The sequence below is a fragment of the Ovis canadensis genome, chromosome 19 (assembly GCF_042477335.2).
Source record: "Ovis canadensis isolate MfBH-ARS-UI-01 breed Bighorn chromosome 19, ARS-UI_OviCan_v2, whole genome shotgun sequence".
NCBI lineage: Eukaryota > Metazoa > Chordata > Mammalia > Artiodactyla > Bovidae > Ovis > Ovis canadensis.
Window position 1 is genome coordinate 37,446,688 of NC_091263.1, and position 23,486 is coordinate 37,470,173.

The 23,486-nt window shown below is 37.4% G+C and overlaps 1 long non-coding RNA gene across 1 annotated transcript in view; it reads left to right on the forward strand.

Annotated features, from left to right (window-relative positions):
* Positions 1 to 515: 515 nt before the first annotated feature.
* Positions 516 to 23,486, forward strand: part of LOC138424621 (uncharacterized) — a 290,785-nt gene continuing 267,814 nt past the window's right edge. The window contains exon 1 of the long non-coding RNA XR_011250889.1: positions 516 to 930. This is a non-coding gene — a long non-coding RNA (uncharacterized lncRNA). The remainder of the gene's footprint in view (positions 931 to 23,486) is intronic.

Below are 23,486 nucleotides of genomic sequence, written 5' to 3' on the forward strand. Positions count from 1 at the left end.
CAAGATGTGAATATTTCTAAATATCCTTATATTTTGAGTGTGCATTAGTGAGACAAGTGAAATATAAGGAATTTTAGATCGTATAGAGAGATGTTTTTCATGAGGGAGGTTGAAATCATATCCCATGTATTTATAGCCAACAGTGCTTTAGTAACTTTCATTTCTAAATTTTCTGGGCAAACAGCTGAACATATTTTTATTATAATCTTGTTTCCAAATTACTGTGAAGTCTGAGACATCTGTGTGTCTTTATACACAGCCATCTGAATCATTTGATTAATTATAAGTTACTTTATTACTTCAAAGTTATACAGCCCACTTGATGGAGTCCACAAACTAAGTAATCCTCCTTTGGTGATTAGTTTACTGTCTAACTAAATCTGGCACTCTCCTAGAACTAACAGTATAACTGCTAACTTGGGCATGTTAACCATCCAGCATGATCATTGCATGAAGTTCATTACACTGCCGTGAGAAGAACCATAGTTTTAAGCTGTGAGTCTCACTCTCGACTTGTTTCCGTCTGTGGCTTTCAGCACCATGGAAAAATGTGAGAGACCTGTTGTGAGTAATCCTCTTTCCTTCTCCGCCAGAGTTGGTGCTTTCTACGTGGCTGCACACCTGCTCTGTACATTGCAAACTGATTGTTGTGCAAGTTGATTTGCTTGTTTTCTTCTTTTAAAAGTAGTTTCCCTATTTTCTTGAGAGCATGTTTTTACTTTCAAACAATCCTTCAGAAGCACAGTTACGTGTATTTTTTTAAAACAAAGGCAGTTGAATGTGTTCCCATTTCCCTTTTCAACACCCATTCTTCAAATCAAGAATTGCTTCCTTTTCTTAACGAAGATATTTACAGAGCTGCGGACTTTTTTTAGTCATCCACATCAAATTATTACCATAGAAGTTGCAAAGGGAGTTTCTAAATCTGCTGTGAGTATTTGATTTACAATAATCGTCCCAGTATTTCCAGTGATGCTTTGCTGGGGAGGGATTTTCAAGTTTCCTTAATAATTGGTTTATACACCTTTCACAAAACTTATTAATAACTTATTTGTATTGAATACCCTTGACATTTATGGACTTAATATAAGTGATTTCAACTATGTGAAAATCTGATATCTATGACATGCTTTGATTTGTTTTTGCTGAGGTAAAATATTCAAACTGAGCACACAGACAAGCTGATGTGTTGCGTACAAGTCGTCATCTCAACACACATTATTCTCTCCTCACTGAATATACGGTAATTTCTCTGCAGTAATTGAAACCTTTGTCTTTTTGTGAAAAAATGACTATAAATCACAGAAAAATCTTCAATTAAGTTTAAAACATTAGCATGCATTGTGAGTACATGCAAAAAGAAACCCAAAGTGAAACATTCCAGATGAACTCAAGAGTCTGTACAAACTAGCATTCACAAAGTGAGGATTTCTGAAAGTAACGATAATACTACCCAGAATTTTAAGGGTTTATTTCAGGAATGGAAGGGATGATTCAACTCTAATATCAACTCTGACTGACTTAGGAGGTTGTCCACTTATTTTATCACGTCTTAATTTGTAATTGTTTGTATGTATCCTTGCCTTTTTCCCTATCATCATGCAAAAATAAATTGCAAAATCAATGTAGAAGCTATTATCAGTTGGTTATCCAACATCCATTTCTTTGCTTCTCACTGCCTAAGAGAATAGCAGTTTTCTTTATCTAGTCTCCGCTAAACATTATGTTTTTTCATGTGGCAGTGGGGATAATGATTATTCTAAGCCAATACCTGGCATGCCTCCTAGAATGTATTCTTAGCCTAGAGCATCCATATTCAATTGGCCCCACTAAATGAAAGATAAAAGCTTACTTTCAATAATCAGAACTTTTTCTCTCTGTATTTTTGTGCCGTTGTCTTCTCCCAGTTCAGTTTCTCTTGCTCCATATCTCCCCTAAACTTTCCTTCCTTATTCACATATTCACTCATGAATAGTAGTAGCTAACAACAAGAGAAGTTATAGGCTTAATTGTCCTACTAACCACCTTGTAACCAAAACAGGAACCTGCTTTAGGGTAGAGATCTGTTGAAGATATCAGGATGAATACTACCAAGAATACCAAATATCTTCAGTGTCATAATTAACTCGCTTATCGAATCGCACCAAAAAACTGGACTCTTTAAAACTCCATTTATGTGAAATGATACATTTTTTTGAATACATTTGACCCCAAATAGTATTTTTTATTTGTAGCAGACAAAAGTTTCCTAATTAATACACTCAGTAAAGGTAGGAACTTTTATTCTTTTCATTTTCAGGGTGCTTGTATCTAGACCAGTGTTTTACATTAAAAATATATTTGTATATAAATTTGAAATCGCTGTAAATCTTGATTTAGGTACATTAGTTTCTTTATGAATAAACTTACCTCTTCCACCATGCCTACAGCACATTACTTTACTTCTCCATTCCTACTACTTTATAATAATCCTCTTGACCAGTCCTCCAAAATATCCAGAACATTTTGAGACATATTAATTTTAAATGTGTATAAACAAAGCTTCACAAGGTTAAGAAATTTAGCCAAAACTTAATTACAATGTGGAAAAAAAAGCATTTTGACTATAAAGTGACACATTGAACTGTTGATTTTCATTGTGGTTTTATTCATGAAATACCCAAGAAACCTATAAAGCTCTTCAGTTCAATTAAACAACTAATTAATTCACTGGAGAAAAAATTATACCACTTATTTGACTGGATTGATCAGCCAGTTTGATTGAAATAGCAAATTCACCATTCTCATGGAGACAAAGTTGGCTGGACATTTTTTCCCAATTAATAAAAGGAGAGGGTTTTACAAAATCAGTTGAATCACTTACTCTTATGTAGTGGAGATGCAGCCTGATTCAGTATTTGAACACTGTTGCCATGCTTTCAAGCGTGGTAAAACCAAAAGGTTTCTGAAGGAGAAGATAAAGAAAATGGACTAAGGAGAAAATGGCTGAGACCCTAAATCTGATGAAAAGAAAGCTTCTTACACATTCAGGGAAGTTGTATAGGCGGGTCTTGTTTATGTGAAGAAGAACCTTCCCAAGGTTCTTTTCTAGATGAAGACTAGGAAAGGTTTCACTCACAGAAGTCCAAGAAGGACTAGTGCACAGCGTAGTCATGGAAGGTATTCAGTAGTCACATAAATAATACTTCATGCTTGAAGAATTAAGATTTGAAGTAGAAAAAATGCTGATATCTGGAAGCAGAACATAAGAGATCGGGGACAAACAGCTGATGAAGATGCTTTTAACAATAGACGTAAGAAAGACCTATGTGGTATTTTAACATGTTCCAGATATTTTATCATTTTACATATTAAGGGCTTCCCTTGTGACTCAGCTGGTAAAAAATCCACCTGCAATGTGGGAGACTTGGGTTCGATCCCTGGGTTGGGAAGATCCCTGAAGAAGGGAAAGGCTACACACTCTAGTATTCTGGCCTGGAGAATTCCATGGACTGTATAGTCTACAGGGTCGCAAAGAGACTGAGCAATGTTCACTTTTCACTAATCTTTTTCTAATACTTGGTTCTCATTCAAAACCCCACTTTTCAGATGTTTTCCATCTCTTCTCATTTCTCCTTCTCTACAGGTTCTAATGAAGAGGTATTCTTCTTAAGTTCCAAAGCTGGCTCTGTATCTTCCTGTCGCTTTTGTTCTGTTGCAAGGATTGAAAGTGAAAGTAAAAGTCCCTCATTCAGGTCTATTCTTTGTGACCGCATGGACTATACAGTCCATGGAATTCTCCAGGCCAGAATACTGGAGTGGGCAGCCTTTCCCTTCTCCAGGGGATCTTCCCAACTCAGGGGTCAAATACAGGTCTCTCGCAAGGATTACAGACAGAAATTTTCATAACCATAAATAAACAAAATAAATGACATAACCTGATGGGAGACATAAAGCACTTGCGAAGGATCTTTGGGAACCGTGGTGAGATATAAATTATATGCACCAGATAAAAACATTCAAATATTTAATAATTTTGTGCCAGCTGAATATGCTTGGCACATGTCTTAGCAACAATGGTCAGCACTTTGTGGCTTCTCCTTTCTTAAATTTGAAAGTGATTCTCTCTCCTTTTTTTCTGCCCACAGGACTCACTGAAAAGTAGTCTTCCTTCAGTTACTACTCCAGGTGTTTCTTGACTTCCTACTTTTGCATTCCAGTCCCCTATAATGAAAAGGACATCTTTTTTGGGTGTTAGTTCTAAAAGGTCTTGTAGGTCTTCATAGAACCGTTCAACTTCAGCTTCTTCAGTGTTTCTGGTTGGGGCATAGACTTGGATTACTGTGATATTGAATGATTTGCCTTGGAAACAAACAGAGATCATTCTGTCATTTTTGAGATTGCATCCAAGTACTGCATTTCGGACTCTTTTGTTGACCATGATGGCTACTCCATTTCTTCTGAGGGATTCCTGCCTGCAGTAGTACATATAATGGTCATCTGAGTTAAATTCACCCATTCCAGTCCATTTTAGTTCTTTGATTCCTAGAATGTCGACGTTCACTCTTGCCATCTCCTGTTTGACCACTTCCAATTTGTCTTGATTCATGGTCCTGACATTCCAGGTTCCTATGCAATATTGCTCTTCACAGCATTGGACCTTGCTTCTATCACCAGTAACATCCACAGCTGGGTATTGTTTTTGCTTTGGCTCCATCCCTTCATTCTTTCTGGAGTTATTTCTCCACTGACCTCCAGTAGCGTATTGGGCAGCTACTGACCTGGGGAGTACCTCTTTTAGTATCCTATCATTTTGCCTTTTCATACTGTTGATGGGGTTCTCAAGGTAAGAATACTGAAGTTGTTTGCCATTCCCTTCTCCAGTGGACCACATTCTGTTAGACCTCTCCACCATGACCCGCGGGCATGGCTTAGTTTCATTGAGTTAGACAAGGCTGTGGTCCTAGTGTGATTAGATTGACTAGTTTTCTGTGAGTATGGTTTCAGTGTGTCTGCCCTCTGATGTCCTCTTGCAGCACCTACTATCTTACTTGGGTTTCTCTTACCTTGGTCGTGGGGTATCTCTTCACGGCTGCTCCAGCAAAGCACAGCCTCTGCTCCTTACCTTGGATGAGGGGTATCTCCTCCCGCCGCCCTTCCTGACCTTCAACGTGGGATGGCTCCTCTAGGCCCTCCTGCGCCCGGGCAGCCACCACTCCTTGGATGTGGGGTTGCTCCTCCTGGTCGCCACCCTGGCCTCGGGCGTGGGGTTGCTCCTCTCGGCCACTGCCTCTGGCCTTGGACGCAGGGTATCTCCTCCTGGCCGTCGCCCCTGACCTCGGACACAGGGTAGCTCCTCTCCGCTGTTCCTGTGCCATCACAGCCTGGCACTCTAGGCCGCTGCCCCTGACCTCGGACGTGGGGTAGCTCTCAGCTGCTGACTCGATGAACACGAGTCTGAGTGAACTCCGGGAGTTGGTGATGGACAGGGAGGCCTGGAGTGCTGCGATTCATGGGGTCGCAAAGAGTTGGACACGACTGAGCAACTGAACTGAACTGAACTTCAGTTACTACTCACTGAAAACACCACCCTTTCATAGCTGTGTCTGTCCTTATCATCCTTACTTTCATAGCATATTTTTTATTTCCACAGTATCATTAATTTGAAAAACAAGCTTAATTGAAAATTGAAAAATAAACGACCCAATCAAAAAATGGGCCAAAGAACTAAATAGACATTTCTCCAAAGAAGACATACGGATGGCTAACAAACACATGAAAAGATGCTCAACATCACTCATTATTAGAGAAATGCAAATCAAAACCACAATGAGGTACCACTTCACACCAGTCAGAATGGCTGCGATCCAAAAATCTGCAAGCAATAAATGCTGGAGAGGGTGTGGAGAAAAGGGAACCCTCCTACACTGTTGGTGGGAATGCAAACTAGTACAGCCACTATGGAGAACAGTGTGGAGATTCCTTAAAAAATTGCAAATAGAACTACCTTATGACCCAGCAATCCCACTGCTGGGCATACACACCGAGGAAACCAGAATTGAAAGAGACACATGTACCCCAATGTTCATCGCAACACTGTTTATAATAGCCAGGACATGGAAACAACCTAGATGTCCATCAGCAGATGAATGGATAAGAAAGCTGTGGTACATATACACAATGGAGTATTACTCAGCCGTTAAAAAGAATTCATTTGAATCAGTTCTGTTGAGATGGATGAAACTGGAGCCGATTATACAGAGTGAAGTAAGCCAGAAAGAAAAACACCAATACAGTATACTAACACATATATATGGAATTTAGGAAGATGGCAATGACGACCCTGTATGCAAGACAGGGAAAGAGACACAGATGTGTATAACGGACTTTTGGACTCAGAGGGAGAGGGAGAGGGTGGGATGATTTGGGAGAATGCCATTCTAACATGTATACTATCATGTGAATTGAATCGCCAGTCTATGTCTGACGCAGGATGCAGCATGCTTGGGGCTGGTGCATGGGGATGACCCAGAAAGATGTTATGGGGAGGGAGGTGGGAGGGGGGTTCATGTTTGGGAATGCATGTAAGAATTAAAGATTTTAAAATTAAAAAAAAAATAAATAAAATAAATAAATAAATTTAATGATACAGAAGAGAGGAGCTAAGAAAAAAAAAAAAGAAAAATACAACGTAAAAATAAGTACTAAAAGCAGTATAACTGACTCCTGTGTATCTACTGTACACACAATAGGTACTAATGTTTTTCCAAGTTTGATTTTTATAAATTTTCTGTTTGGAAAATAAAACCTCACCCCTATTCGTCTCTTTCCTTACTTAGAGGTAACCACTAACTTGAAGTTAATGTGTATCATTTCTACATGTTTGTAAAAAGCCTTACGGTGTATGTATAAGATGTGTGTCTATGTATGTATAACCATAAACAGCATGGTTGTGCTTTGTACTTTTATCATCTAGATTATACATTTTTTCATGTTGAATTACCCTTCTGAAGCTTGCACAATTGTGATTGCTCCATTTATTACAGTGTATTTATACATTACCTTTCATTCTTACAACTGAGAATATCTCAAAAGTAGAGTTCTTAGATTGGAGGGTTTGTAAGTATTTAAACTCTCCTAGATGTCAGCTGTGTATAAAATTCCCTTTTGTTAAATTTTTGCCAACACTAGCTGTTTCCAGACTTTAAAAATTTTGCCAATGTAATCTGTGTGAATTTGCATCTTAGTGTTTTAATTTGCATTTTTAGTTGAGAAGCCTTCATGTGTATGTTAGCCATTTAGTATTCCTTTCTTGTGCGTTATATGGCCAGGGTCTTTATTTTTTTCTTCGTATTACTTTATTCATCTTGACTTGTTTGATTTGTAAATCTTAATGTGTCCTATTTCTGCCATTAAGAAATGGATATGATTTGGATGTGACCTTGGATGACTTACACACTTTACCTATGATTTAGTTGCCTATTTTACAAAATGGAAAGAATAATTTTACTTAAAATTTGTTGTGAGGATTAAAGGGGTTTGATATAAGGTACCTGGAACAATGTCTGGAACATGCTACGTATTAGATAAGTTTTTGCTGTCATATTTTTTATCCTAGATAAATAATCCGGTTTTATTTCTTATTATTACCAAACCTTAGTTGCCTCATAATGTTACAAGTAATAACACTTAACTTGTCATTTAATTATATTTTATAATTTTTATGTAAAATTTTTAATTTTAATGAAGAGAAACTTGATGTTCACTGTTATGTTTGCGCTTTTAGTATAGTGCCTTGTTTAAGAAAGTATTTTCTAGTTCAATATATTCTCTTGCATTTTTTTATAAATTCTTTTCATTTGATGTTTATGGTTCTAATTTTAATAACTTTTCATCTGAAGAGCAAATTTCCCTGGCGTCATTTATGGAACTGATCTTCCTTTCTTCCCTGATTTGCTGTTCCTTCCTTCTCAGGCATAGTCCATGTTCCCATTTATTTGGGAATTATTTTGTCTCTTTTGTACCTTTGATCTATTTGTCTATTCTTACAGTTTTTCAGCCCTTGATCTTTGCAATTTTCTTTCTTATGAGCCTTCAAAAACCTCTTTTCTTTTGGCAGTTCTTGAAACTTTTTTGCTTTTCAAGTGACAGTGTTAAATTCCTTTATAAATATAGGTTCCATGAAGCTGGAAACCATTTGTATCTCTTGGGTGTTTAAAATCTTAGCTTGCTTTTTTAAGAGGTCAAATATCTGGGGAAAATTTTTAATAAAGAACACATTTAGCTAAAATTATAGTATGTATGTTATAAGCCTTTAAAATCTTACGAGAGCCTATTAGTTGTCTAGAAAAATTAAAAAATATAACTTTTGGGTATTAGTGATTAAATTTCTTAAAATGACCATGTCACTTTTCCTGTTTAGAGCAAATAGTACCACTCTATTTCACAGTATCATTTATATTGTCATATTCCCATTGCTTTCTGTTATATAAAAAGTGTAGCACTTTTTTCATGGATTTGAATCTGCAATAGATTGATCTGTTGCCATGGACTTTAAAAATCCATTAAGGATAAAGTCAGAAATAGTGAATTAATTTGAAATCCTTTGTTGGTATGGATGAAGTGAGAAAAGTATTTATAAAACCATTAATCATGCTTCAAAATATACTTGAAAATGAATCAGAGGCAGATGTAATAACTATATTTTCATTTTGCTGTCTGCTTTAAAGTCTTAGCACTTTGGAGAGCCTTATTTAACTGTTGCTAAATATTACTTGTTTTTTCATTTGCTTTATTTTGATAAATATGTCTTGTCATGGAGCCATCTGTGCCACCATGAGAAGTAAATTGTTACCTAATATTAGGTCTGCATCTAGTTTAAGGGAGTAAAACATAAAAAAAAATAATACTCAGAATCATAAATCAGGTCAAACATACAATACCAAAGGGCTCTATGAAATCACAGTTCCCAATTAATTGTGAAAGTTAATATTCTAGACTTTCTACTAGTGCCATTCTTTGTTTTTTTCAAACTATAGTTAGAGTTGTCCTCAAAATAAGAAAAAGTTTCAGGATTATGTTTAGTTAGCATTTGGTTGAAGTAAATAGAAGTTGTGATGTTTGTATCTGAAAAGGAATTGCCACCGAAGTAGTAGTCTTGATTTATTGATTGAACACATGAATAATTTTCTGGAGCGTTATTTTTGGTTCAGTTCCCTGAGGGTTGAGCTTGAAACCAGCTTACCATACAAGGGTTAAAATTACATTTTAAATACGTTAATCCAAAATTTAATCCTTATTCCAAATTTTTTTAATCCAAAGAAAAATAGAAGGAAATTTTCTAAATATGATGGATATTGAATAGAAACCTAAAAGTGAATGTCCTACTAAAAGGCATTCCTATTAAAACTAGAACTGTAGTATGGTCACCATTATCACTGTTATTCAACATTATTTTAGAAGTTCAGGTTAAGGCAAGAAAGCAAACAGCATACATGAAACAGATGTTTGGAAGGAGAACACATTTTTTGTTACTCACAGATGATATGCTCATATATAAACTTCCCAAATTTAAAAAAAATCTATTAAAATAAATAAAATAATTCAGTGAAATCGAAGTATTTTCAAGGTAAATCCCACAACAGAAACAATACTTTCACTTTATGTTAGCAATAACCATATAGAAACTGAAAAAAAAATCATTTCTAATTTTTATTAGAAAGATCTAAAAATAAAATAAACATGGACGGTACAAGACCTAGTTAAAAGAAAGCATAGAATTTGATTGACGAGTACCAAGATGCACTTGAATAAATGGAGGTATATACCCTGAAATCACAATGTTATAAATATGCAATCTTTATCAAATTAGTGTATGAATTTACTGTAAATATTTGGCAAATCAATACAAGCATCAGTGTATTGAAACCTGATTTAAAATGATTGCACAGGATGGTAAGATATTTATCTTTCCAACTATAATGCTTCAACTATGATGTCTTTTATGTTGACACGTTCAGAGACTTTGGAAGTTGTCATTTTATAATATAAATGAAAAAATTTTAAGTCTGTAGAGAAATTTCAATGGCAAACAGTCAATGGCTTTGAATTGCAAGGCAAACATACATTGTGAGCTTTAGCTTTATATGACCAAATAAATCTTTAATTTCTCCTAGTGATTAGAATAGCAAATGCTTTAAATAACTAGCTATAGACTAATTTTTTTTCATAAGGGAATAGCACATTAATAATTTCTTGAATAAATCTGTAGGTTTTTCCCCTTTGTTTGGCTATATATATATTTTTGTTAATTTTTATTTTTACTTTATTTTACTTTACAATACTGTATTGGTTTCGGCATACATTGACATGAATCCACCACGGGTGTACATGTGTTCCCAAACATGAACCCCCCTCCCACCTCCCTCCCCATAACATCTCTCTGGGTCATCACCGTGCACCAGCCCCAAGCATGCTGTATCCTGCGTCGGACATAGACTGGCGATTTGATTCTTACATGATCGTATACATGTTTCAGTGCCATTCTCCCAAATCATCCCACCCTCTCCCTCTCCCTCTGAGTCCAAAAGTCCCTTATACACATCTGTGTCTTTTTTGCTGTCTTGCATACAGGGTCATCATTGCCATCTTTCTAAATTCCATATATATGTGTTAGTATACTGTATTGGTGTTTTTCTTTCTGGCTTACTTCACTCTGTATAATCGGCTCCAGTTTCATCCATCTCATCAGAACTGATTCAAATGTATTCTTTTTAATGGCTGAGTAATACTCCATTGTGTATATGTACCACAGCTTTCTTATCCATTCATCTGCTGATGGACATCTAGGTTGTTTCCATGTCCTGGCTATTGTAAACAGTGCTTCAATGAACATTGGGGTACATGTGTCTCTTTCAGTTCTGGTTTCCTCAGTGTGTATGCCCAGCAGTGGGATTGCTGGGTCATAAGGTAGTTCTATTTGCAATTTTTTAAGGAATCTCCACACTGTTCTCCAAAGTGGCTGTACTAGTTTGAATTCCCACCAACAGTGTAGGAGGGTTCCCTTTTCTCCACACCCTCTCCAGCATTTATTGCTTGCAGATTTTTGGATCGCAGACATTCTGACTGGTGTGAAGCGGTACCTCATTGTGGTTTTGATTTGCATTTCTCTGATAATGAATGATGTTGAGCATCTTTTCATGTGTTTGTTAGGCTATATTTTTTAATTAATGTTTCAGTTCCCAAAGCTGGAATCATATTGCATAACTCCTTGGTGACTGATGTGTGCTACACAATAAGTATTTAATAAGTTTCCTTGGAAGAAATGAATCCATTGTAAAATAATTTGTAATATAGATCAACTGCAGATTTTACGTCATAATATCTAAAAACTGGAGCTTCCCAAGTGTTTCACTGGTAAAGAATCTACCTGCCAATGCAGGAGATATGGGTTTGATCCCTGGGTCAAGAAGATCCAATAGAGAAGAAAATGGTGACTCACCCCAGTATTTTTGCCTGGGAAATCCATGGACAGAGGAACTTAGTCGGCTACAGTCCATGGGGTTGCAAAGAGTTGGATGTGACTTAGTGGCTGAGCATGCATGCATCTAAAAGACTAACTGAAATGCTCAGTGCTCCTGTGATCACTCTATGGAGGTAGGATTAATATCCATTCAACATTTTGTTCACATATTGAGACCAGTGATTCCACACATGCATCAGTGAGGTTTTCTGGAAGAAAGGCAGGTTCACAAGCAGGTATGTAAAAGGCATAAGGGGCTTACAGTTTTATGAACGTTGGGACAGGGCTTGGAATGGGGGTTTCCTCACAAGAGCTAGGGCTTGAGATCTTAGGACTTCCTACAGGTGTTAAATGTGTAGTCAGCTTTCTTATTAGCATGCCCTGGTGAGGTGCAGAAGGGGAAGAGAAAGGTGATGCTTGAAAGCTGTTGACAAATGACAAAAATGGGAGTTAATATCTTAATTATAAACACATTTGTATACAGTTTGGAAATATAGAATTTCTTTTAAACAACTATATATTCATTCTGATATATACTATAGGACATTAAAAGTCTTTGCCTTTGACCATCTCCTGGGAAGCATAGGTCAAGAACATGGTTTGGCTTAGAGAAAATGTGATTTCTAGGCAGATACACATTTTAGCTGCTGTCTAACTTTTTAACTTGGGGAAACTTATTTGACATCTCTGAACATCAGCTTTCTTGTCTTGAAGTGGACAATGCTCCCACCTCAGAGTTGTGAGGGTTTAACTAGCTAATTTTTGTAAAACATCTAGTACCTGGTATGGCATATGGTAAGTATTAACTATTGATATACATGGCATTTAATTGATACTATTACTATTATTACTACTGTTATTTAGAGAATATTTAGAAAGTAAGATAGGTATTATGAGCATAAGGTCTGAATAAATAGAAGACCTAAAATCATAAAAATTTAATGCCTCTAAAATTTATACATACATTTAATACATTTCCCAAAACACTCCCAATCAGTTTTAGGAAGGATAAGCAAAGTTATTTTAGAGATTATATTAAAGTATAACCATGAGGTTGCCAGGAAATTTTTGAAAATCAGTAATTAATAAGAACTTGTCTATAAGTTGCTGTGACTTAACATGTAACTAGTATAATCAAAACTATGAATCTGGCACAGTGGAATGGACTAGGTGGGGTTTTAATGTAAATTTTGACATAATTTGTTTTCTTTTATGTATCTCACTCATTTAAAAAGATTATAATGAGCCTGTTTTCTATAAATTTCATCACATGGCCAAAAGGATACCTGCCACAGTTAAGTTTAAAAGATTAAAACACCGCTAGAAACACCAAGTGAAACTGATGAACACATTATTGATCTACTGCTGCATAACACATTGCTTAAAAACTTAGTGGCTTAAAACATTAATGTTTATTATCTAACAGTTTCTGTAGGTCAGCAATCCGGATGTAACATAGCTGAGTGCTCTGTCTCAAGGTCAGTCACAAAGCTGTGGTCTTTTTGTTGTTGTTGTCGTTATTATTATAATTGATTTACAGTGTTATGTTAGAATATGTGTGTGTGTGTGTGAGTGTCACACACACACATGCTTTCAGTCTTCCATTATAGGTTATTGAGTGAGTGAGTAAGTCAGTGAAGTTACTCAGTTGTGTCTGGCTCTTTGTGACCCCATGGACTGTAGCCTACCAGGCTCCTCTGTCCATGGGATTTTCCAGGCAAGAATACTGGAGTGGGTTGCCATTTCCTTCTCCAGGAGATCTTCCCAACCCAGGGATTGAACCCGGGTCTCCCGCATTGTAGGCAGATGCTTCATTATCTGAGCCACTGGGGAAGCCCCCCCCAAAAAACTGAAGGTCAGGGCCAGAGGCCGCACCCACCCCTGCCTTCCTCACCCTCCCCAATGGGCAGGGGATTATAGGTTATTACAAGATATTAAATATAGTTCCCTTTGCTATATAGTGGAGAAGGAAATGGCAGCCCACTCCAGTGTTCTTGCCTGGAGAATCGCAGGGACGGTGGAGCCTGGTGGGCTGCCGTCTAAGGGGTCATGCAGAGTCAGACACGGCTAAAGCGACTAAGCAGCAGCAGCAGCAGTGCTATATAGTAGGATCTTGTTTATTTTATATAAAGTAGTGTATATATGTTAATCCAAAATGTGTGATTTATCCCTCCGCTCCCTTTACCCTTTGGTAACCATAAGTTCATTTTCTAAGCCTGTGAGTGAGTATGTTTTATAAATAAGTTCATTTATATCATTTTTTAGTTTCCACATGTAGGTAACATCTTATGATATTTGTCTTTTATCTGATTTCACTTAATATGATAATCTATAAATCCATCTACATTACCTCAAATGGCATTATTTCATTCTGTTTTATGACTGAGTAATATTCCATTGTATACCTGTACCACATCTTTATCCATTCATTTGTCAGTGTACATTCTGGTTGCTTCCTTGTCTTGGCTATTGTACATAGTCCTGCTCTGAACAGGGGTTGCATGTGTCATTTATTTTTTTTTTATTTTTATTTTTACTTTATTTTACTTTACAATACTGTACTGGTTTCGGCATACATTGACATGAATCCGCCACGGGTGTACATGAGCTCCCAAACATGAACCCCCCTCCCACCTCCCACCTCACACCTCACATCATCCCTCCGGATCATCCCTGTGCACCAGCCCCAAGCATCCTGCATCCTGCATCGAACATAGACGGGCGATTCGTTTATTACATGATAGTATACATGTTTCAGTGCCATTCTCCCAAATCATCCCACCCTCTCCCTCTCCCTCAGAGTCCAAAAGTCCGCTCTACACATTTGTGTCTCTTTTGCTGTCTCGCATACAGGGTCATCATTACCATCTTTCTAAATTCCATATATATGTGTCAGTATACTGTATTGGTGTTTTTCTTTCTGGCTTACTTCGCTCTGTATAATTGGCTCCAGTTTCATCCATCTCATTAGAACTGATTCAAATGTATTCTTTTTAGTAGCTGAATAATACTCCATTGTGTATATGTACCACAGCTTTCTTATCCATTCATCTGCTGATGGACATCTAGGTTGTTTCCATGTCCTGGCTATTATAAACAGTGCTGTGATGAACATTGGGGTACATGTGTCTCTTTCTATTCTGGTTTCCTTGGTGTGTATGCCCAGCAGTAGGATTGCTGGGTCATAAAGCAGTTCTATTTGCAATTTTTTAAGGAATCTCCACACTGTTCTCCATAGTGGCTGTACTAGTTTGCATTCCCACCAACAGTGTAGGAGGGTTCCCTTTTCTCCACACCCTCTCCAGCATTTATTGCTTGCAGATTTTTGGATCGCAGACATTCTGACTGGTGTGAAGTGGTACCTCATTGTGGTCTTGATTTGCATTTCTCTAATAATGAGTGATATTGAGCATCTTTTCATGTGTTTGTTAGCCATCCGTATGTCTTCTTTGGAGAAATGTCTATTTAGTTCTTTGGCCCATTTTTTTATTGGGTCATTAATTTTTCTGGAATTGAGCTGCATAAGTTGCTTGTATATTTTTGAGATTAATTCTTTGTCAGTTGCTTCATTTGCTGTTATTTTCTCCCATTCAGAAGGCTGTCTTTTCACCTTGCTTATATTTTCCTTTGTTGTGCAGAAGCTTTTAATTTTAATTAGATCTCATTTGTTTATTTTTGCTTTTATTTCCAATATTCTGGGAGGTAGGTCATAGAGGATCCTGCTGTGATGTATGTCGGAGAGTGTTTTGCCTATGTTCTTCTCTAGGAGTTTTATAGTTTCTGGTCTTACGTTTAGATCTTTTTTTTTTTTTTTTTGAAGCTTCGGAATGCAATCTTTTTTTTTTTTTTTTTTTTTTACCATATATGATTACATTTATTTGAAATACACAGAATAAGAAAATTCACTGACACAGGAAGTACATTAGTTCTTGCTAGTGGTTTGGGAGGAAGGAAAGAATGGTGAGTAACTGCTAATAAATGAAGAGTTACATTTTGGGATGATAAAAATGTCTTATTAGTGGTGAAGGTCATACAACTTTGTGAAAATACCAAAAATCATTGACTTGTATACTTTAAAATTGCTAAAGTAATAAATTTTATGTCATTCAAATGTCTCAATTTTTTAAAAATCTTAATATTCATGATACTTAAAAAGTAAATGTTAAGTTAAATGTAAACAGTTAAGTCCATTGACAAGAGGGAAATACATTCTAGACCTTCTCTATAGTATAGTTATACAGGTACCACACTCTAATCCATTTTGAGTTTATTTTTGTGTGTGGTATTAGAAAGTGATCTAGTTTCATTCTTTTACAAGTGGTTGACCAGTTTTCCCAGCACCACCTGTTAAAGAGATTGTTTTTACTCCATTGTATACTCTTGCCTCCTTTGTCAAAGATAAGGTGTCCATAGGTGTGTGGATTTATCTCTGGGCTTTCTATTTTGTTCCATTGATCTATATGTCTGTCTTTGTGCCAGTACCATACTGTCTTGATGACTGTGGCTTTGTAGTAGAGCCTGAAGTCAGGCAAGTTGATTCCTCCAGTTGCATTCTTCTTTCTAAAGATTGCTTTGGCTATTCGAGGTTTTTTGTATTTCCATACAAATCTTGAAATTATTTGTTCTAGTTCTGTGAAAAATACTGCTGGTAGCTTGATAGGGATTGCATTGAATCTGTAGATTGCTTTGGGTAGTATACTCATTTTCACTATATTGATTCTTCCGATCCATGAAGATGGTATATTTCTCCATCTATTAGTGTCCTCTTTGATTTCTTTCATCAGTGTTTTATAGTTTTCTATATATAGGTCTTTAGTTTCTTTAGGTAGATATATTCCTAAGTATTTTATTCTTTTCGTTGCAATGGTGAATGGAATTGTTTCCTTAATTTCTTGTTCTACTTTCTCATTATTAGTGTATAGGAATGCAAGGGATTTCTGTGTGTTGAATTTAAATCCTGCAACAACAGACAACACAGAAATACAAAGAATCATAGGAGACTACTATCAGCAATTATATACCAATAAAATGGACAACGTGGAAGAAATGGACAAATTCTTAAAAAAGTACAACTTTACCAAACTGAGCCAGGAAGAAATAGAAAATCTTAACAGACCCATCACAAGCACGGAAATTGAAACTGTAATCAGAAATCTTCCAGCATGTGTCGTTTCAAATTAGAGTTTTCTTTTTTTCCAGATAGATGCCCAGGAGTGGGATTGCTGGATGATATGGTAGTCCTGTTTTTAGTTTTGGGGTTTTTTTAATTAATTAATTTTTTAATTGAAAGATGACTGCTTTACAGAATATTGTTGTTTTCTGCCATACATCAACATGGATCAGCCATAGGTACACATATATCCCCTCCCTTTTGAACCTCCCTCCCATCTCCCTCCCCATCCCACCCCTCTAGGTTGATACAGAGCCCCTGTTTCAATTTCCTGAGCCATACAGCAAATTCCTGTTGGCTATCTATTTTACATATGGTAATGTAAGTTTCCATGTTACTCTTTCCATACATCTCACCCTCTCTTCCCCTCTCCCCATGTCCATAAGTCTATTCTATATGTCTGTTTCTCATTGCTGCCCTATAAATAAATTCTTCAGTACCATTTTTCTAGATTTCATATGTATGCGTTAGAATATGATAATTATCTTCCTCTTTCTGACTCACTTCACTCCTTATAATAGGTTCTAGTTTCATCTACCTCATTAGAACTGACTCAAAGGTGTTCCTTGTATGGCTGAGTAATATTCCATCTTGTATTTGTACTACAGCTTCTTTATTGATTCATCTGTCGATGGACATCTAGGTTCCTTCCATGTTCTAGCTATTGTAAATAGTGCTGCAGTGAACAATGGGATACATGTGTATTCTTCAATTTTGGTTTCCTCAGTGTATATGCCTAGGAGTGGGATTGCTGGGTCATATGGTGGTTTTATTCCTAGTTTTTTAAGGAATCTCCATACCGTCTTTCCAGAGAAGGCAATAGCAACCCACTCCAGTACTCTTGCCTGGAAAATCCCATGGATGGAGGAGCCTAGTAGGCTGCAGTCCATGGGGTTGCGAAGATTCGGACACAACTGAGCGACTTCACTTTCACTTTTCACTTTCATGCATTGGAGAAGGAAATGGCAACCCACTCCAGTGTTCTTGCCTGGAGAATCCCAGGGATTGGGGAGCCTGGTGGGCTGCCATCTGTGGGGTCACACAGAGTCAGACACGACTAAAGCGACTTAGCAGCATATTATCTTCCATAGTGGCTGTATCAATTTACATTCCCACTAAAAGTGCAAGAGCATTCCCTTTTCTCCACACCCTCTCCAGCATGTATTCTTTGTAGACTTTTTGATGATGGCCATTCTGAACAATATCTTATTGGTTTTGATATTGAGCATCCTTCCACGTGTTAGCCATCTGTTGTCTTCTTTGGAGAAATGTCTGTTTAGGTCTTTTTTCCCTTTTTGACTGGGTTGTTTGTTTTTCTGCCATTGAATTGTGTGAGCTGCTTGTATATTTTGGAATTTAATCCTTTGTCAGATGTTTCATTTGTTATTATTTTCTCCCATTCTGAGGGTTGTCTTTTCACCTTCCTTATAGTTTCCTTTGCTGTGCAAAAGCTTTTAAGTTTACTTAGGTCCCACTTGTTTACTTCTTTTTTTATTTACTCTAGGAGGTGGGTCATAGAGGATCTTGCTTTGATTTATGTCATAGAGTGTTCTGCCTCTGTTTTTCTCTACGAGTTTTATAGTTTCTCATCTTACATTTAGGTCTTTAATCCTATTTGGTGGAGAAGCATTTAGGTGTTACAGGTTTTTTCTTAAAGGACCAACATCTGCTAGTTCCAGGCTTCTCAAAAAGGTCTTTTTAATTTTTTAAGGAACCTCCGTATTGTTATACATAATGGCTGAACCAATATACATTTCCACCAACAGTATAGAAATATTCCCTTTTCTCTATACCCTGTCTTATCTCAAGGATGATCTGAAGAATTCACTTCTGCGTTCATTCCAGTGTTGATTGATAAAATTTAGTTATTTCCAGACCCATGGACTGAGGTCCTCACTTCCTCATAGGCTGTTGGTCAGAGACCATGCTCATTTCCCTGCCACAGGCCCTCTCCTTTAGACAGTCTGCTTCATCAGTGTGTGTGTAGCAGAGTGATGGCACCGAAAGCAAGAGGTGGTAAACCAAAAGTCATAGTCTTTTGAACCTAATCTCAGAAATGATGCCTCTAACTTTTTCCATATTCTATTCATTACAGGCAAAACACTAAATCTAGCTCACATTCAACAGGAGGGGATCACACAAAGCATGAATATCAGGCGGGGGAATGTTTTTCGAAGCTGCCTCTGACAGTGAAATGATCATTTCAATTCGTGGTGTAGTCTTGCTGTATGTCATATATGCTACCTATTGTATATGATTATGCAAAGTCAGCATGGTTCTATGAAACTTTCACTGATTTCATATTTCCAGATACTCAATGAAATTATTTTATAAAACTTAGGTTTCTTCTCATTAAATCACATTGTTCGAATGCCTCTGACTTACAGAGTCAGAAATAGAGCAGAGCCTGAGTCATAGTATGGAATTTCAGCCTTCACCTTGCCCACCCTTCTTCCCTCCTTATTTATCAACAAAGTGACTGAAGCTCAGAGAGGGAGAGAACTTACTCAGGGTGCCCTATCTTGGAGTGGCAGAGGGAATACTTTAAGTCAGTTTCTGTGACTTAACTCCATTGTTATTTTTACCCTTCTGCTTCTGTCATGGTGGTACATTTTTTTCCCTTAAGAAATAGAGAACATGAACAAAAAATGTTACTACATGTAAGTGCAATCGAAAGACAAAACAAACATCTGTGTACCAACCAACTAACAAATAGTTTATGAGCAGAAGCCTCCTAGATGCATTTCCCCCTCCCAGATAACCCAGAGTTAATCACTATCCTGAATTTGTTTATCACTCTGTTGCTTCCTTTCTGGTTCTTAACATTTCTACATGTATACTTAAAAATGCTTTTTTGTTTTGAATACTAAAAATTGAATCATACTGTATACAGTTGCTTCTTGATTCAACAGTGTGTTTCTGGGATGTATATACATTGATTTGTGTAGCCAGAATTTATTCATATTCTTTGCTAAACAATGTTCTGCTACATTAATATAGAGCTTATTTTTCTCTTCTGTTATATGGTATTTGGATTTTTTTTTCAGTTTTGGTTTTGTGTATGTGTTTGTTATTCCAAGAACAGCTATAATTGCATTTTTATACATGACTTCTTGTATACATAGGGAAGAGCTTTTCTACCTTTCATACCTAGTAGTGAATTTGCCTGGAAACAGAATGTGACTAAGTTTCATCTTAATACATCATGGTGAAGAGTATCCAAAGCAGTAATGCTTTGCTTACCTGCCTACGTTTGATAGTTTCTGTTGTTACATACCCTCACCAATATTTACTACCATGAAAATTTTTAATTTTTGCCAATATCTTAGTTGGGAATTGTATCTTATTGTGATTTTCAATTTGCTTTTCCCAAAAACTTAGGAAATTGAGCATATTTTCATATATTAGCAGGTCACTTGTACTTCCTTTCCGGTAAAATGTATTTACTTATTCTCAGTTTTCTATTTTGTTGCTTATCTTGTTCACTGATTTAGAGAAGTTGGTTATATATTTTGTATAGTAATGTTATAGTCAGTTCTATGTATTCCTAGTGTCTTCTCCTGTTACTTTTTACTGTAAGAATGTGCATTAATCAATCTTCAGTGCTAGAAAAATAATATCTTTATTTTTTCAGAGCAGTAAATATTTATATCAAATGATGGTGTGATGTCATGGAAATATTTGGGGAGGGATAATGTTGCAGGCTGAGGGATTAAGTGCAAAAACTGATGGCAGCTTAAAAACAAGATAATTTTTAAAAATACTTTTTTTGTGTGATAGATAATTTTTGCACAAAGGAAGAATCATAAATGCAGTTTGGTTTTCTCTTAGCATTTTCTTCTTCAATAAACATCTTTGAAATAAGCACAGATTAATCATAAAGAATCCATTATAAGTGCAATTGCTGTAACAGTTTAGTGTTAATTCACCACTTCAGTTCAATGCAAGTTACTGAAATATAATAGCCTGGGTTGATTGAAATTTGCCATTTATACATTCAGCAAAAATACAGTAAGCCTGGCTCTGTATCACAGATTCTTTTAGGTGATTCAGAAAAGATGGCAAACCAAATAGGCAGTTACTGCTCCATGGAGTGTACATTCTTGTGAAGAAGATAAACATTAGAAAAATACATAACTATTTAATTGTTTAAGTAATTACATAAACAGTGTATAATATGAGACATTAGGATTAAGATCTCTGGAGGAAAGTTAAGTAGTATTTTGACCAGGAACTCAGGGATTGAAGTGAGCAAGTGGCAGTATGGGCATACATGTCTGAGGAAAGTGTGTTGCTGGATGAGGATGCAAGAAGTACCTTGCCCTTACTTTGTCTTTATTCTAAGTATGATGGATTAGTTGGGGACTTTTAAGTTGAAGACTGTTATGCTCTGATATACACTTCTAAAGTGTTATTCTTGGCAACATTAAGAATGATACGGGATACTCAGAAGGAAGTTGACATAGCACAAGTAAAAGAGGATGACTGCTTAGACTTGGATGGTGGTAAGATTGTGACAAGTGACATTTAGTGAGGTAAAGCCAGATGGATTTGCTAATAAATCTGATCTAAGTTCTGAGAGAGCAGACCACAAATGATTCCTTAACTAAACAACTATTAAATGTTGAAACCATTAAAAAAATAGAAAACTCTTAGGAATGTGTATAGTTGAGGGTGGGCGTGGGAATAAAGATACAGATTTGAAATGCTTGTTAGGTATATAAAGACGCTTGGTAGGAATTAAATATGAGTGTGGAGTTCAGGAAGAAGTGGACACTGAAGATGAAATTTGGGATACTTCCGCATGCAGAGCACATTTAAAGCCTCGCGACTCAATGAGACTGTCAAGGGGGTGAGTGTGAAGTGAAACAAGGATTAATCTCTGGGGTCTTCCCACATTTAGAAATGGGAAGGAAAACAGGACCTAGCAGAAGTGAATGAGAAGCAGCAACCAGTGTGTTGGAGGCAAACAGGGCAGAGAGGTGTCCCGGGAGCTCAGGCAACAAAGCGTTTGGAGGCAGAAGTAAACACCAGCATCAGCATCAGCATTAAATGCTGCTGAGAGGTTGAAGAAAGTGAGGACCAGATATGTGTTTCCCCGTCTTGTGACTGGGGCACATCAGAGCCTGACTGGAGTGGGTTGAGGAAAGAATAGTAGGGGCGGGAGGAAACACAGTGGGAACAACATCTATATAACTGTCAGGGGAGCTGTACTCTCAAGGTAGCAGAGAGACCATGTGTAGCTAGAAAAGGACATGAATCAAGACAATGTGTTTTGAAGTTGGGAGTTTTTCCATTAAGTGGATGTGCTGATGGAGACATAGGGATTGACAGTGTAGAAAAAAAAGAGTAGCTGAAGCGCTGAGTGAGGGTGTGGGGACAAGTGGGTTTCCTGCACAATTGGAGGGGCTGCTTCAAATAGGACTATGAGTAGTGACTACCTTGCAGTAGTGAGGGGAGCCAACAGTTGGTTTAGAGATGCGGGTAGGTTGAGAGATCTTGTAGTAGGAGGGGGAGAAAGAGCTTCTCTTCTCATAGCTTATAGCCAAATCCAGCTTGGAGACATCATTTACGAAAAGTAATGAGATGAGAAGTCCTGAGTCAGCCATGCTCTCGCTACGAAATCTGGGGTGACACCAGACCTCTGAGATGAAGACGTGTTCCAAAATTTACAGGACAGACTTGTGTGTCTGTCCCACTGGCCCAGGGCATCACATGTTGTTCCTGCGCATGATGCCCCTGAGGAGGGCTGCTGCCATGCCGAAGGCTCCGCTGTGCCCAGCTGCCTCACAGGGGTCTTCTCACTGACCACAGCTCCCAAGGCCAACAGGCTCAGCATCCAGCCTCAGCTGTAACCCTAAACCAGACACCACCTGAACTCCCAAGTCTGGGTCATTGTTCTGTGACTAGGATGCAGGTGACTGCCCTTCCCCAGACACACGGATCCCTACCACTTCTCTCATCTATCTTAATAATATTTTAAATTTTGCTTATTTTTATTTCTCCTCTGTGAAAGTATAAAAGTGCAACGTGGGAAAGACCTAGATTAGTTAACGTAGATGGGTGATCTGAATGGTGGAGACAGGGATAGGGCCAGCCTTGATCTCTGTTTCTGGCAGTCCCTGTGATCGCAGGCTGCTTCTCTCAGGTGCAGAAGACACTACATGGTTCAGAGTGAGCAATGTTTATTTACACAGAACAGAGGAAGAGAAAGTCCAGGAATGCTCTCTGCCTGTTAAGAGTGTCAACCGTCCGGTATCTCTACTGAGTTACCCAGTAAATGGAGGGTGTGCCAGCCCTGCCTTCCACGTGTCACACTGCCATCCCTTCGTCGTCCATTCATCAGTTGTGTACCCCAGTATGCAGCCCGGTGCTCAGTCCTGGGGAGGCCACTGCTCTCAGGGGCCTCACAGTGTTAAAGTCATTGACCGAATATGTGACATCATCAAGCACGAGGGCCTACAATGAAGGCATGGGCTTCTGCTGCTTGAATGTCCAAGCATATGCTAGTTGGTAACTTCTGTCCAATTCCAATAAGTATTAGGTGCCTCTGGTACAGAGATTTAAATGAAGCCTTAAAACTGACAGAAGTGGAGAGCAATGCATTATATGTAAGAGGGATAAAATGGTAATCAGTATAAACAAGATTAAATTAAAAATTGATAGCAGTAGGAAATGAAATTCTGATTTGAGTATTAAAATCTAAAACCTCAAGGGCAGGTGGTAAGAATTAATTATGATTTCACTTGGAGTCTGTGGCTATAACATATGCCCTCTCAGTCTTGAATCATCTCTTTGTATTCCCACATGACCTCA